The sequence below is a fragment of the Lagenorhynchus albirostris genome, chromosome 3 (assembly GCF_949774975.1).
Source record: "Lagenorhynchus albirostris chromosome 3, mLagAlb1.1, whole genome shotgun sequence".
NCBI lineage: Eukaryota > Metazoa > Chordata > Mammalia > Artiodactyla > Delphinidae > Lagenorhynchus > Lagenorhynchus albirostris.
The window spans coordinates 111,007,470-111,014,121 of NC_083097.1; positions in this window are offsets into that span (position 1 = coordinate 111,007,470).

Sequence of the window (6,652 nt, forward strand, 5' to 3'; positions counted from 1 at the left end):
CACTGCATTCACCACAACCTGGTTCTCCCCTTCTTAGAAAATCCCTTCTCCAAGCCCCATTACCACCCCACACTGTGTGGTCCAAACCTTCTCCATATTCCCTGCCTCTGGTCTCTACCTCTCCCCTCCCTGGTACATTCTTCAGGAGCCCCCAGGTTCCAGATGCCTCTGCCTAACCCACAGCTCCAAGTCCTTTCTCTGCTGAAACACCTCAGTGGATCCCCTACTCTGCAGAGAATTAGGTCCATAATTCAGAGAGTCAGTAAGTGCAATGATTAAAACTTTGGAGTCAGACCAACGTGCAAATTCTGGCTCTGACCTTTAATAGCTGTGTGATCTTGAATTATGTACTTAATGCCTCTGACCCTCAGGTTTATCTTCTGTAAAATGGGGAAAATAACAGCTCCCACTTCATCAGATTGTGGTGGAACAAAGAGAATGTGGGAAGTGCTTAACAGAATGCCTGGCGCTTAAAACTAAACAAAGCGTTGGCCCTGGTTGTCATTATATTCCATCAGCCCCTCGGTGATCTCATCCTATCTTGTGGCATTAACACTATCTCAGGTCAACTGGCCCCTAAATTTACATCTCCATCCCCAATCTCTCTCTAGAACTCTACGAGGAAAGCCAGCTGCCCCGCACATCTCCACGCAGATGTCCACAACATCTCGGGCTTGTCACGCCTAAGCTGGCTCCTGATCCAACCCCAACCTGCTCCACCCACAGGCTTCCCAATCCCCATCACTGAGGCTGAAACTGTGTCTTCATCTTTGACCCTTCCAGTCTCTCACACCCTCATTCAGTCTGTTAAGGAATCGTCCATGTCACTGGCATGACACCACTCCAGCCAGGCCACCGTCACCTCTCACCTGGGGCTGCAGCAGCCTCCCAAACGGTCTCCCTGCCTCCAGGTTTTCGCAGTCAGGTTTGCACACAACACACAGAATGACAGTTTCAAAGCAGAAGTCACATCGCATCTCTCATCTATTCAAAGTCCCCCAGAGGCCCCCACATCACTGACGCTGAAGTCCAAAGCCCTACGCTGGTCTCAAGGCCCCCAGGGGCTCTCTGACCTTCTCTCCTGCCACTGTCCCCGTGCGCACCCTGCTGCGACCACATGGACCTCCTGCTGCCCCTCAAGCACATCAGCTCTCCTGCCTCGGGATCTGATCCTGGAATGCTCTGCCCCCAAATATCCCCCGAGCTGACTCCTCACGTCGCTGTCAAATTGCTGAAATGGCATCTCAACGAGGCCTCTTTTGCAACCCTGGTCAAAACTGCAACCTCCGGGCTTCCCTGGTGGTGCAGTGGTTGAGAGTCCGCCTGCCGATGCAGGGGACACGGGTTTGTGCCCCGGTCCGGGAAGATCTCACATGCCGCGGAGCGGCTGGGCCCGTGAGCCGTGGCCGCTGGGCCTGCGCGTCCGGGGCCTGTGCTCCGCGACGGGAGAGGCCACAGCAGTGAGAGGCCCACGTACCGCAAAAAAAAAAAAAAAAAAAAAAAAAAACTGCAACCTCCGCCAAACACACACACACGCCCCTGCTGTCCCCACCCTCTACTCATTCTTTCCCCCTACACTTACCTCTTCCTAACACACTCTATATATTACTTGTATATTATATTTATTTGTTTACTGTCTGTCTTCCCCTGCTAGAATGTGAACTCACAAGGGAGTAACGTGTATCTGTGTTGTTCACAGCTGCACATCCAGCCCCTAGCAGTGTTTAGCACATAGTAGTCACTCAGTAAGTACTTGTCGGCTGAATGAAGGCTCAGCCGTTAACTCACACATTTATTCAGTAAATACCCACTGAGCATCTTCAAAGTGCATTAGGGCCTCAACCTTTCCAGCCACTTTCAGAACATCCCTCCACAGAACCTCTTACTAAGTGGCTCTCGTCTCTCTGTCTAGACACCTATGTTTTGGACGAACTTTCCCTGAAGCCTTGCCCACCCGTCTCCACGTGTGGAAAGCCCATCCCTCCTCCTAGAGCCAGGCCCCCTCCTCCGTGAAGCCCTTGCAGCCAGTGTGGGGTGCTTGCCGTTGGGTTTCTCCGTGCCTTTCCTCTGCCCATTTTCCCATCTCGCTGAGCATCGTCGAGGATTATGATTTATCCCACATTCCCTGCTGACCTCTGAGATCCTCAGTGTCGAGCCACATTTGCTCCTCTTAAATCTCACCCGCTCTGCGAGGCACACCTCAGCTGTTTCAGAAAAACTGAGGAGTGCGCTAGCATGCATCTGTATCAGCCCATAAATTAAAAAGTCAAAAGTAAACCCTAGTTTTGGAGAGTCAGCTCATTTGGCCCCCTGAGACAAGAGTGCCATGAAATGATGTAATTACCTTCCTCCTACCTGGCTCACAGCCCTGTCAACAGCCCCAGAAGGAATATGCTGCCTCTCCGGGAGATGCACCTCTGTCATGGAGCCCACGTGCAGCCCCTCCCCCGCCGCAGGGACGTGCAGTCCTCCCCACACCTCAGCCCCTACCCTGGCTCCGCCAAGACTGCTCCTCCGAGCCCATTAGCTCGGGGGGAAATCCCGAACAGGGCTCTGTGCACCTAGGAAAACAAAAATGATTCATTTGGTACAAACATGCGGGGTCTACATGGCACCTCGCACCAGTTCAGCTGGATTTTATCCTTGAAGTAATGAGTTACGCTGTTCAGTTTCTTGCTCCAGAGAAGGAATGGGGCATCCTCATGCATATGATCAAAAACATACCCTCCAGCCCTGCCCTGAGACCTCATGCTATGGGAAACCAGCTGACACATCACCCGTGACACCCCGAGCTCATATGTCCCCAAAGGTCGCTCATCCATACATGTCTATGTAGGAATTCAAAGAAAAGCAACATCTGGGTTTCCGACACCTCATCTGGCTTTCACCCCGCTCTTAGCAGGGGACTGTTGGCGCCAAGGTTAGGAGAGGAGGCGAGGTCTCCACTGCTTTTTCTCCTCTTCCCGGAGGGGACTGCAGTGGGAGTCATGGAAAGCCGAAGGAGCGGCATTACGTTAAATTAGACATCCCTCCCCAAGTCAACACTGATCCCACGGCCCAAAGCAGCAATCCAAGTTTTATTTGCTCATAAACATTAATGGGACCAAACCTCAGAGAAAGGAACAGGAAAAGCCAAATGCCAGAGAGCAAGCAGTCCCGTAAAACACAGATGCGGGGCAGGGTGGGGAAGATCAGGTCTTGGGGGAAAGGGGCTCTGAATTCTCCCTCCACAGAGGGACTGTCTTTGCCAACTTGGGGGATGGATCTGGGTGGCTTTTCTAACGCCTTGGAGTTCTACAAACACTTTTCTCGAGGCAGCATAAAAAACACTTAACATAAGAGCTGTGTTCTTAATGGCCCAACCTCTGCCAAAGAGCAGCGGTGGCACAGGCCCCACCAGCGGGCTCTACTTCTCCCAAACCAACCTGAGACCTGGGGAGGGACCCCCATCTCAGAGCAGGGCTGGGACATCTTACCGGAAGATTGAGAGACCCCAATCCCAGCCCCGCCTTCTCAGTAACAACCCAAGTGATTTTAGAAAAACTCACATAATCTTTCTCAGCCTCTGCTCTGTCACTTCTAACGCGGGGCACATCCCCTCTGCCAGCTGTGAGGCCCTGGGGCCATGTGATCAATGAGAGAGAGTGTATGTGATTAATGAGAGGGTATTAGGAGCCAGGCCCCTGCTAAGCGCTTTGTATGCCCTAACTTATTTGATTCCTTCAACAATCCTCGGAGATAGGTACTATGATCCCCATTTCACAGGCTGAGAACCTGAGACTCAGAGAGCCTAGGCCCATGGTCTGAGGTCTCACAGCTGGAACATGGCAGAGCTGGGAACAAAATCCAAGTCCATGTTGAGTGGTTTTTAAGCCGTAAGCTATCAGACCTGACTCCACACAAGGCCGGGCCCTGGCCTAGCACACAGCAGCTGCTTAAGCAAAGCTTCTTCAGTTGAATTAAGTCCACTTCCTCGGACTTACGCGCCAGAGCCGCAGCCCTTCGGAGGCCCCTTCCCTGGAGGTTAGAAGCAGCCCCAGGTCTGTTTTTCTCCTCTTACAGGGAGAAGAACCACGGGAAAGTAGAAGCTACTTCTGACCCCTCCAGCTCTGTATTTAGGTTTTAACTGAGAGGAGGGGAAAGAGCACATATTCTTTCCCAACTTCTTCTCTCATTTGAACATTGGATTTCTACGTGTTTTTGGATTTGTAGAAGCACGGTTCCCCGGAGGAATTCCCCGAGAAGCCATCTGCTTGTGTGCTTTTGAGACACCTTGGCAAAGGGAAATACAGGATGCTAATCAATCATCCAAGGGGGGCCGCTCACTCTTTCCCTGGGAGATGGGTAAGCACGAGGCCTTGAGCAGGAGGGCTACATTGCCAAAGAGACACAGATTCAGGCCCTGCAGTTGCTCTGGCCACCCCAGGATCAACTCTGACTGGGGTCAGGTCAGGTCTGACACTTTGTATCAGAAATGCCAGGGGGCTGCTTCAGTGTCTGTGCCCAGAGCAGACCCCACTGCAGACACAGATAGGGATGCAGACGTAACACTGTGAGGATGCCCAACAGGGGTCAATTGAGTCATAGCACTGTCCCCAGGAGGCCAGCTTTGAAATGTGGCTGTCCAATGCCACACTGACCCTTAGCTGTGGTTGCGCCAACACCATCTTGGTGGGCAGGAAAGCCTGGGTCTGTCCAAGCCATAGCAGGTCACACTCGGGTGGGCCCTCTAGGTATAGCCCTCCCTTCCAGGACGGCCACTGGGTCCAGTGTGTCTCACTAGGGATCAAGGTAACATTGGCAACAAACGTGTGAACAGACAAACCAGCTTCCAAGTAGAATCTTATTACCTAAGCTTTAACAAGCCCCAGAGAATTTGGTCTACCACGCAGTTTCATTGGTGGAGAAAGCCAGGCCTTGAGAGGTTCAAGTACTTGCCCAAGGACACACCACAAGCCTCCCAGTCCAGGACTCCATCGTCTAAAAACACAATGTACATACCTTCATTTAAAAAAAAAAACTTTGTTGCAAAAAAATGCTAACCATCATCTGATAAAACAGCATTGCCACAAACCTTCTATTTATAAAAGATGCAACATCTGCGAATCGCAATAAAGCGCAGAGCAGTAAGACGAAAAACAAAACAAAAACACTCGCAAGAACCAGCTCTGGGTCAGCAGTGCCCACCTGGAGCAGCCAGCAGCAGCAAGGTGGGAGAAGGGGGCCACCCTGAGCCATTCCTGGCCCCTATGAAGGGCGCTCCAGCCCCTCGGGTGGTTCCTGCTTCCTCTCTGTGTCCCCCTGCTCCTCTCTCCAAGCTCAGGGAGCTTCTGTCACATGTTCAGGCTGCCCCTGTGCCTTGACAAAAAGGTTTTCAAACTGGAAGAATTCCCTTTAATATTTCATCACTATATGCAAAACAAGACGGTCAGAACAGCCCAGGGCCTGCACTGCTGTAGGGGAGTGGGATTCGGCAGATGGAGTGTTCCTGCTCACATCTCGCCCTCCACCAAGCAGCCTGGGCCTGGGTGAGCTTCATTTGGCTGTGAAAGTGAGCACACATGCCCGCCTTCGGGCCAAATGCTCTGGCTGAACCATAAAGCATGAACCAGGAAGCAATCGGTCTGCAAACTCAGGCTGCCAGGGGGGCTGGCTCAGCGGTCGAGGTGAACAGATGTGTCTGCGCTCTGCTCTAGCGGGCCTGCTCCAAGTTCAGAGGAGGCCACAGCAGGCCAGATGATAAACTGCCTGCCTGATCTTCACCTTGGGAGGAAATTTAGAACGTGTGAGTCCATGAAGTATTGGGGTTGGCCAAAAAGTTCGTTCGGGCTTTTCCTGAGATCGTAGTTAGCATGAGAATATAGAGTAGTCAGAGGGCCCCAAGGTGTGTGGGAGGACAGGAGACTTGCACAGGACTTTAATAGGCTTCCTGTATAGCAAAAGGGATCTGCGGTCAAATGAGTTTAGGAAATACAGGATTAAAGAACGTTTAACAGATGTTTTTTGCAGGACTTTTCGAAGCCTTTGAAATGCTACTGTTGATTGGGAACCTCCAAGAAGGAAGCAGAGGATGGGGTATCCCCCAGTATTATTCAGCAGGCCACAGAGCATTTCCCAGGACTGGTACCCAACGGAACCTTCTAAAATGGAGTGAAATAGTGTCTAGAGGAAGTTTCAGAGAGAGACACAAATGTCCACAGCGGCCACATCTCTGTGAGGTTTTGGGAAATTCTGCATCCTCTTCTATGAGGCCTAAATCCCCACCTGGGAACCGCCAATGAGTAAGAGAAGGGCACTGCCCAAGCTGGTGTCCACGTGGACACATGTTGTGTGAAGGTATGTATGCAACGGGAGGGGTCCGCCAGGGTCCTCTCTGGGAGTCACAGGGCTCCCACGCACTAAAGACCCTGACACACCCCTGAGTCCCTGAGGACCCTGCCCTGTACACCCCCGTTTCCATCCCTGGTCTCCACCCTTCTCCTCTGCTACAACTCCTCCCTCCCCCAACCATGTTCCAATGTGTCCCTTACACAGCTGTCTCTCACATAAGCACAAAAGTTTCTTTTACAACCACAGAGAAACATATCCGTGCTACCAGATTACCATGCAAAGCCAAAACGCTTTGAGAAATCTTAGGGATTAACAGTGCCCA